Below are 10,987 nucleotides of genomic sequence, written 5' to 3'. Positions count from 1 at the left end.
CAAAGTGCTCTCATTCCCTTAGTTCTGCTCGGATCCTGTTATAACCCGGTGTTTTCGTAATCTAGATGATCAGAATAAGACGCTGGTATACTTAGTTTGATTTCGAAAAAAATCAATTTTTGGTGAAAAAATTCGATACGAGGGGGTATACCCGAAAAATGAAAAAACCCAAACTTTGAAGGTCGATATCTCGGCTTCTATAGGAGCTATCAGGAAAATTCCAACGGTTTTGTCTTAGTTTCGTCATTCTAAATCCAACGAGACCATCCGCAAGATCGTAGCTTTAACGATAGCCGAGATATGGCATTTTTGATGCCCATTTTTGGCCTCAAAAACAGACGTCGAAAACGACTTTTTCAGGATTTTCAAAGTGCTCTCATTCCCTTAGTTCTGCTCGGATCCTGTTATAACCCGGTGTTTCCGTAATCTAGATGACCCAAATAAGACGCTGGTATACTTAGTTTGATTTCGAAAAAAATCAATTTTTGGTGAAAAAATTCGATACGGGGGGGTATACCCGAAAAATGAAAAAACCCAAACTTTGAAGGTCGATATCTCGGCTCCTATAAGAGCTATCGGAAAAATTCCAACGGTTTTGTCTTAGTTTCGTCATTATGAATCCAACGAGACCATCCGCAAGATCATAGCATTTACGATAGCCGAGATATGGCATTTTTGATGCCCATTTTTGGCCTCAAAAACAGACGTCGAAAACGACTTTTTCAGGATTTTCAAAGTGCTCTCATTCCCTTAGTTCTGCTCGGATCCTGTTATAACCCGGTGTTTCCGTAATCTAGATGACCCAAATAAGACGCTGGTATACTTAGTTTGATTTCGAAAAAAATCAATTTTTGGTGAAAAAATTCGATACGGGGGGGTATACCCGAAAAATGAAAAAACCCAAACTTTGAAGGTCGATATCTCGGCTCCTATAAGAGCTATCGGAAAAATTCCAACGGTTTTGTCTTAGTTTCGTCATTATGAATCCAACGAGACCATCCGCAAGATCATAGCATTTACGATAGCCGAGATATGGCATTTTTGATGCCCATTTTTGGCCTCAAAAACGGACGTCGAAAACGACTTTTTCAGGATTTTCAAAGTGCTCTCATTCCCTTAGTTCTGCTTGGATCCTGTTATAACCCGGTATTTTCGTAATCTAGGTGACCCAAATAAGACGCTGGTATACTTAGTTTGACTTCGATAAAAATCAATTTTTGGTGAAAAAATTCGATACGGGGGGGTATACCCGAAAAATGAAAAAACCCAAACTTTGAAGGTCGATATCTCGGCTTCTATAGGAGCTATCGGGAAAATTCTAACGGTTTTGTCTTAGTTTCGTCATTATGAATCCAACGAGACCATCCGCAAGATCGTAGGTTTAACGATAGCCGAGATATGGCATTTTTGATGCCCATTTTTGGCCTCAAAAACGGACGTCGAAAACGACTTTTTCAGGATTTTCAAAGTGCTCTCATTCCCTTAGTTCTGCTCGGATCCTGTTATAACCCGGTGTTTTCGTAATCTAGATGATCAGAATAAGACGCTGGTATACTTAGTTTGATTTCGAAAAAAATCAATTTTTGGTGAAAAAATTCGATACGAGGGGGTATACCCGAAAAATGAAAAAACCCAAACTTTGAAGGTCGATATCTCGGCTTCTATAGGAGCTATCAGGAAAATTCCAACGGTTTTGTCTTAGTTTCGTCATTCTAAATCCAACGAGACCATCCGCAAGATCGTAGCTTTAACGATAGCCGAGATATGGCATTTTTGATGCCCATTTTTGGCCTCAAAAACAGACGTCGAAAACGACTTTTTCAGGATTTTCAAAGTGCTCTCATTCCCTTAGTTCTGCTCGGATCCTGTTATAACCCGGTATTTTCGTAATCTAGGTGACCCAAATAAGACGCTGGTATACTTAGTTTGATTTCGATAAAAATCAATTTTCGGTGAAAAAATTCGATACGGGGGGGTATACCCGAAAAATGAAAAAACTCAAATTTTGAAGGTCGATATCTCGGCTTCTATAGGAGCTATCGGGAAAATTCTAACGGTTTTGTCTTAGTTTCGTCATTATGAATCCAACGGGACCATTTGCAAGTTCGTAGCTTTAACGATAGCCGAGATATGGCATTTTTGATGCCCATTTTTGGCCTCAAAAACAGACGTCGAAAACGACTTTTTCGGGATTTTCAAAGTGCTCTCATTCCCTTAGTTCTGCTCGGATCCTGTTATAACCCGGTATTTTCGTAATCTAGGTGACCCAAATAAGACGCTGGTATACTTAGTTTGATTTCGATAAAAATCAATTTTCGGTGAAAAAATTCGATACGGGGGGGTATACCCGAAAAATGAAAAAATCCAAACTTTGAAGGTCGATATCTCGGCTCCTATAAGAGCTATCGGAAAAATTCCAACGGTTTTGTCTTAGTTTCGTCATTATGAATCCAACGAAACCATCCGCAAGATCGTAGGTTTAACGATAGCCGAGATATGGCATTTTTGATGCCCATTTTTGGCCTCAAAAACGGACGTCGAAAACGACTTTTTCAGGATTTTCAAAGTGCTCTCATTCCCTTAGTTCTGCTTGGATCCTGTTATAACCCGGTGTTTTCGTAATCTGGATGATCAGAATAAGACACTGGTATACTTAGTTTGATTTCGAAAAAAATCAATTTTTGGTGAAAAAATTCGATACGGGGGGGTATACCCGAAAAATGAAAAAACCCAAACTTTGAAGGTCGATATCTCGGCTCCTATAAGAGCTATCGGAAAAATTCCAACGGTTTTGTCTTAGTTTCGTCATTATGAATCCAACGAGACCATCCGCAAGATCATAGCTTTTACGATAGCCGAGATATGGCATTTTTGATGCCCATTTTTGGCCTCAAAAACAGACGTCGAAAACGACTTTTTCGGGATTTTCAAAGTGCTCTCATTCCCTTAGTTCTGCTCGGATCCTGTTATAACCCGGTATTTTCGTAATCTAGGTGACCCAAATAAGACGCTGGTATACTTAGTTTGATTTCGATAAAAATCAATTTTCGGTGAAAAAATTCGATACGGGGGGGTATACCCGAAAAATGAAAAAACCCAAACTTTGAAGGTCGATATCTCGGCTCCTATAAGAGCTATCGGAAAAATTCCAACGGTTTTGTCTTAGTTTCGTCATTATGAATCCAACGAGACCATCCGCAAGATCGTAGGTTTAACGATAGCCGAGATATGGCATTTTTGATGCCCATTTTTGGCCTCAAAAACGGACGTCGAAAACGACTTTTTCAGGATTTTCAAAGTGCTCTCATTCCCTTAGTTCTGCTCGGATCCTGTTATAACCCGGTGTTTTCGTAATCTAGATGATCAGAATAAGACGCTGGTATACTTAGTTTGATTTCGAAAAAAATCAATTTTTGGTGAAAAAATTCGATACGGGGGGGTATACCCGAAAAATGAAAAAACCCAAACTTTGAAGGTCGATATCTCGGCTTCTATAGGAGCTATCGGGAAAATTCTAACGGTTTTGTCTTAGTTTCGTCATTATAAATCCAACGAGACCATCCGCAAGATCGTAGGTTTAACGATAGCCGAGATATGGCATTTTTGATGCCGATTTTTGGCCTCAAAAACGGACGTCGAAAACGACTTTTTCAGGATTTTCAAAGTGCTCTCATTCCCTTAGTTCTGCTTGGATCCTGTTATAACCCGGTATTTTCGTAATCTAGGTGACCCAAATAAGACGCTGGTATACTTAGTTTGATTTCGAAAAAAATCAATTTTTGGTGAAAAAATTCGATACGGGGGGGTATACCCGAAAAATGAAAAAACCCAAACTTTGAAGGTCGATATCTCGGCTTCTATAGGAGCTATCAGGAAAATTCCAACGGTTTTGTCTTAGTTTCGTCATTATGAATCCAACGAGACCATCCGCAAGATCGTAGGTTTAACGATAGCCGAGATATGGCATTTTTGATGCCCATTTTTGGCCTCAAAAACGGACGTCGAAAACGACTTTTTCAGGATTTTCAAAGTGCTCTCATTCCCTTAGTTCTGCTTGGATCCTGTTATAACCCGGTATTTTCGTAACCTAGGTGACCCAAATAAGACGCTGGTATACTTAGTTTGATTTCGATAAAAATCAATTTTTGGTGAAAAAATTCGATACGGGGGGGTATACCCGAAAAATGAAAAAACCCAAACTTTGAAGGTCGATATCTCGGCTTCTTTAGGAGCTATCAGGAAAATTCCAACGGTTTTGTCTTAGTTTCGTCATTATGAATCCAACGAGACCATCCGCAAGATCGTAGCTTTAACGATAGCCGAGATATGGCATTTTTGATGCCCATTTTTGGCCTCAAAAACAGACGTCGAAAACGACTTTTTCAGGATTTTCAAAGTGCTCTCATTCCCTTAGTTCTGCTCGGAACCTGTTATAACCCGGTGTTTTCGTAATCTAGATGATCAGAATAAGACGCTGGTATACTTAGTTTGATTTCGAAAAAAATCAATTTTTGGTGAAAAAATTCGATACGGGGGGGTATACCCGAAAAATGAAAAAACCCAAATTTTGAAGGTCGATATCTCGGCTTCTATAGGAGCTATCGGGAAAATTCCAACGGTTTTGTCTTAGTTTCGTCATTATGAATCCAACGAGACCATCCGCAAAGTCGTAGCTGTAACGATAGCCGAGATATGGCATTTTTGATGCCCATTTTTGGCCTCAAAAACAGACGTCGAAAACGACTTTTTCAGGATTTTCAAAGTGCTCTCATTCCCTTAGTTCTGCTCGGATCCTGTTATAACCCGGTGTTTTCGTAATCTAGATGACCCAAATAAGACGCTGGTATAATTAGTTTGATTTCGAAAAAAATCAATTTTTGGTGAAAAAATTCGATACGGGGGGGTATACCTGAAAAATGAAAAAACCCAAACTTTGAAGGTCGATATCTCGGCTTCTATAGGAGCTATCAAGAAAATTCCAACGGTTTTGTCTTAGTTTCGTCATTATGAATCCAACGAGACCATCCGCAAGATCGTAGGTTTAACGATAGCCGAGATATGGCATTTTTGATGCCCATTTTTGGCCTCAAAAACGGACGTCGAAAACGACTTTTTCAGGATTTTCAAAGTGCTCTCATTCCCTTAGTTCTGCTTGGATCCTGTTATAACCCGGTATTTTCGTAACCTAGGTGACCCAAATAAGACGCTGGTATACTTAGTTTGATTTCGATAAAAATCAATTTTTGGTGAAAAAATTCGATACGGGGGGGTATACCCGAAAAATGAAAAAACCCAAACTTTGAAGGTCGATATCTCGGCTTCTTTAGGAGCTATCAGGAAAATTCCAACGGTTTTGTCTTAGTTTCGTCATTATGAATCCAACGAGACCATCCGCAAGATCGTAGCTTTAACGATAGCCGAGATATGGCATTTTTGATGCCCATTTTTGGCCTCAAAAACAGACGTCGAAAACGACTTTTTCAGGATTTTCAAAGTGCTCTCATTCCCTTAGTTCTGCTTGGATCCTGTTATAACCCGGTATTTTCGTAACCTAGGTGACCCAAATAAGACGCTGGTATACTTAGTTTGATTTCGATAAAAATCAATTTTTGGTGAAAAAATTCGATACGGGGGGGTATACCCGAAAAATGAAAAAACCCAAACTTTGAAGGTCGATATCTCGGCTTCTTTAGGAGCTATCAGGAAAATTCCAACGGTTTTGTCTTAGTTTCGTCATTATGAATCCAACGAGACCATCCGCAAGATCGTAGCTTTAACGATAGCCGAGATATGGCATTTTTGATGCCCATTTTTGGCCTCAAAAACAGACGTCGAAAACGACTTTTTCAGGATTTTCAAAGTGCTCTCATTCCCTTAGTTCTGCTCGGAACCTGTTATAACCCGGTGTTTTCGTAATCTAGATGATCAGAATAAGACGCTGGTATACTTAGTTTGATTTCGAAAAAAATCAATTTTTGGTGAAAAAATTCGATACGGGGGGGTATACCCGAAAAATGAAAAAACCCAAATTTTGAAGGTCGATATCTCGGCTTCTATAGGAGCTATCGGAAAAATTCCAACGGTTTTGTCTTAGTTTCGTCATTATGAATCCAACGAGACCATCCGCAAAGTCGTAGCTGTAACGATAGCCGAGATATGGCATTTTTGATGCCCATTTTTGGCCTCAAAAACAGACGTCGAAAACGACTTTTTCAGGATTTTCAAAGTGCTCTCATTCCCTTAGTTCTGCTCGGATCCTGTTATAACCCGGTGTTTTCGTAATCTAGATGACCCAAATAAGACGCTGGTATAATTAGTTTGATTTCGAAAAAAATCAATTTTTGGTGAAAAAATTCGATACGGGGGGGTATACCTGAAAAATGAAAAAACCCAAACTTTGAAGGTCGATATCTCGGCTTCTATAGGAGCTATCAAGAAAATTCCAACGGTTTTGTCTTAGTTTCGTCATTATGAATCCAACGAGACCATCCGCAAAGTCGTAGCTTTTACGATAGCCGAGATATGGCATTTTTGATGCCCATTTTTGGCCTCAAAAACGGACGTCGAAAACGACTTTTTCAGGATTTTCAAAGTGCTCTCATTCCCTTAGTTCTGCTCAGATCCTGTTATAACCCGGTATTTTCGTAATCTAGGTGACCCAAATAAGACGCTGGTATACTTAGTTTGATTTCGATAAAAATCAATTTTTGGTGAAAAAATTCGATACGGGGGGGTATACCCGAAAAATGAAAAAACCCAAACTTTGAAGGACGATATCTCGGCTCCTATAAGAGCTATCGGAAAAATTCCAACGGTTTTGTCTTAGTTTCGTCATTATGAATCCAACGAGACCATCCGCAAGATCGTAGGTTTAACGATAGCCGAGATATGGCATTTTTGATGCCCATTTTTGGCCTCAAAAACGGACGTCGAAAACGACTTTTTCAGGATTTTCAAAGTGCTCTCATTCCCTTAGTTCTGCTTGGATCCTGTTATAACCCGGTGTTTTCGTAATCTGGATGATCAGAATAAGACACTGGTATACTTAGTTTGATTTCAAAAAAAATCAATTTTTGGTAAATAAAAAATACGATACGGGGGGGTATACCCGAAAAATGAAAAAACCCAAACTTTGAAGGTCGATATCTCGGCTTCTTTAGGAGCTATCAGGAAAATTCCAACGGTTTTGTCTTAGTTTCATCATTATGAATCCAACGAGACCATCCGCAAAGTCGTAGCTGTAACGATAGCCGAGATATGGCATTTTTGATGCCCATTTTTGGCCTCAAAAACAGACGTCGAAAACGACTTTTTCAGGATTTTCAAAGTGCTCTCATTCCCTTAGTTCTGCTCGGATCCTGTTATAACCCGGTGTTTTCGTAATCTAGATGACGCAAATAAGACGCTGGTATACTTAGTTTGATTTCGAAAAAAATCAATTTTTGGTGAAAAAATTCGATACGGGGGGGTATACCCGAAAAATGAAAAAACCCAAACTTTGAAGGTCGATATCTCGGCTTCTTTAGGAGCTATCAAGAAAATTCGAAAGGTTTTGTCTTAGTTTCGTCATTATGAATCCAACGAGACCATCCGCAAGATCGTAGCTTTAACGATAGCCGAGATATGGCATTTTTGATGCCCATTTTTGGCCTCAAAAACAGAGGTCGAAAACGACTTTTTCAGGATTTTCAAAGTGCTCTCATTCCCTTAGTTCTGCTCGGATCCTGTTATAACCCGGTGTTTTCGTAATCTAGATGACGCAAATAAGACGCTGGTATACTTAGTTTGATTTCGAAAAAAATCAATTTTTGGTGAAAAAATTCGATACGGGGGGGTATACCCGAAAAATGAAAAAACCCAAACTTTGAAGGTCGATATCTCGGCTTCTATAGGAGCTATCAGGAAAATTCCAACGGTTTTGTCTTAGTTTCGTCATTCTAAATCCAACGAGACCATCCGCAAGATCGTAGCTTTAACGATAGCCGAGATATGGCATTTTTGATGCCCATTTTTGGCCTCAAAAACGGACGTCGAAAACGACTTTTTCAGGATTTTCAAAGTGCTCTCATTCCCTTAGTTCTGCTCGGATCCTGTTATAACCCGGTATTTTCGTAATCTAGGTGACCCAAATAAGACGCTGGTATACTTAGTTTGATTTCGATAAAAATCAATTTTTGGTGAAAAAATTCGATACGGGGGGGTATACCTGAAAAATGAAAAAACCCAAACTTTGAAGGTCGATATCTCGGCTTCTATAGGAGCTATCAGGAAAATTCCAACGGTTTTGTCTTAGTTTCGTCATTCTAAATCCAACGAGACCATCCGCAAGATCGTAGCTTTAACGATAGCCGAGATATGGCATTTTTGATGCCCATTTTTGGCCTCAAAAACAGAGGTCGAAAACGACTTTTTCAGGATTTTCAAAGTGCTCTCATTCCGTTAGTTCTGCTCGGATCCTGTTATAACCCAGTGTTTTCGTAATCTAGATGATCACAATAAGACGCTGGTATACTTAGTTTGATTTCGAAAAAAATCAATTTTTGGTGAAAAAATTCGATACGGGGGGGTATACCCGAAAAATGAAAAAACCCAAACTTTGAAGGTCGATATCTCGGCTTCTATAGGAGCTATCAGGAAAATTCCAACGGTTTTGTCTTAGTTTCGTCATTCTAAATCCAACGAGACCATCCGCAAGATCGTAGCTTTAACGATAGCCGAGATATGGCATTTTTGATGCCCATTTTTGGCCTCAAAAACGGACGTCGAAAACGACTTTTTCAGGATTTTCAAAGTGCTCTCATTCCCTTAGTTCTGCTTGGATCCTGTTATAACCCGGTATTTTCGTAACCTAGGTGACCCAAATAAGACGCTGGTATACTTAGTTTGATTTCGATAAAAATCAATTTTTGGTGAAAAAATTCGATACGGGGGGGTATACCCGAAAAATGAAAAAACCCAAACTGTGAAGGTCGATATCTCGGCTTCTTTAGGAGCTATCAGGAAAATTCCAACGGTTTTGTCTTAGTTTCGTCATTATGAATCCAACGAGACCATCCGCAAGATCGTAGCTTTAACGATAGCCGAGATATGGCATTTTTGATGCCCATTTTTGGCCTCAAAAACGGACGTCGAAAACGACTTTTTCAGGATTTTCAAAGTGCTCTCATTCCCTTAGTTCTGCTTGGATCCTGTTATAACCCGGTATTTTCGTAACCTAGGTGACCCAAATAAGACGCTGGTATACTTAGTTTGATTTCGATAAAAATCAATTTTTGGTGAAAAAATTCGATACGGGGGGGTATACCCGAAAAATGAAAAAACCCAAACTTTGAAGGTCGATATCTCGGCTTCTATAGGAGCTATCAGGAAAATTCCAACGGTTTTGTCTTAGTTTCGTCATTCTAAATCCAACGAGACCATCCGCAAGATCGTAGCTTTAACGATAGCCGAGATATGGCATTTTTGATGCCCATTTTTGGCCTCAAAAACAGACGTCGAAAACGACTTTTTCAGGATTTTTAAAGTGCTCTCATTCCCTTAGTTCTGCTCGGATCCTGTTATAACCCGGTGTTTTCGTAATCTAGGTGACCCAAATAAGACGCTGGTATACTTAGTTTGATTTCGAAAAAAATCAATTTTTGGTGAAAAAATTCGATACGGGGGGGTATACCCGAAAAATGAAAAAACCCAAACTTTGAAGGTCGATATCTCGGCTTCTATAGGAGCTATCAGGAAAATTCCAACGGTTTTGTCTTAGTTTCGTCATTCTAAATCCAACGAGACCATCCGCAAGATCGTAGCTTTAACGATAGCCGAGATATGGCATTTTTGATGCCCATTTTTGGCCTCAAAAACAGACGTCGAAAACGACTTTTTCAGGATTTTTAAAGTGCTCTCATTCCCTTAGTTCTGCTCGGATCCTGTTATAACCCGGTGTTTTCGTAATCTAGGTGACCCAAATAAGACGCTGGTATACTTAGTTTGATTTCGAAAAAAATCAATTTTTGGTGAAAAAATTCGATACGGGGGGGTATACCCGAAAAATGAAAAAACCCAAACTTTGAAGGTCGATATCTCGGCTTCTATAGGAGCTATCAGGAAAATTCCAACGGTTTTGTCTTAGTTTCGTCATTCTAAATCCAACGAGACCATCCGCAAGATCGTAGCTTTAACGATAGCCGAGATATGGCATTTTTGATGCCCATTTTTGGCCTCAAAAACAGACGTCGAAAACGACTTTTTCAGGATTTTTAAAGTGCTCTCATTCCCTTAGTTCTGCTCGGATCCTGTTATAACCCGGTGTTTTCGTAATCTAGGTGACCCAAATAAGACGCTGGTATACTTAGTTTGATTTCGAAAAAAATCAATTTTTGGTGAAAAAATTCGATACGGGGGGGTATACCCGAAAAATGAAAAAACCCAAACTTTGAAGGTCGATATCTCGGCTTCTATAGGAGCTATCAGGAAAATTCCAACGGTTTTGTCTTAGTTTCGTCATTCTAAATCCAACGAGACTTGAGTTTGATTTCGAAAAAAATCAATTTTTGGTGAAAAAATTCGATACGGGGGGGTATACCCGAAAAATGAAAAAACTCAAACTTTGAAGGTCGATATCTCGGCTTCTATAGGAGCTATCGGGAAAATTCCAACGGTTTTGTCTTAGTTTCGTCATTATGAATCCAACGAGACCATCCGCAAAGTCGTAGCTTTAACGATAGCCGAGATATGGCATTTTTGATGCCCATTTTTGGCCTCAAAAACAGACGTCGAAAACGACTTTTTCAGGATTTTCAAAGTGCTCTCATTCCCTTAGTTCTGCTCGGATCCTGTTATAACCCGGTGTTTTCGTAATCTAGATGACCCAAATAAGACGCTGGTATACTTAGTTTGATTTCGAAAAAAATCAATTTTTGGTGAAAAAATTCGATACGGGGGGGTATACCCGAAAAATGAAAAAACCCAAACTTTGAAGGTCGATATCTCGGCT

Source organism: Anthonomus grandis, chromosome 15 (genome assembly GCF_022605725.1).
Source record: "Anthonomus grandis grandis chromosome 15, icAntGran1.3, whole genome shotgun sequence".
Taxonomy (NCBI): Eukaryota; Metazoa; Arthropoda; class Insecta; order Coleoptera; family Curculionidae; genus Anthonomus; species Anthonomus grandis.
The sequence above is the reverse complement of the archived record's forward strand: the minus strand, read 5'-3'. Positions refer to the sequence as shown.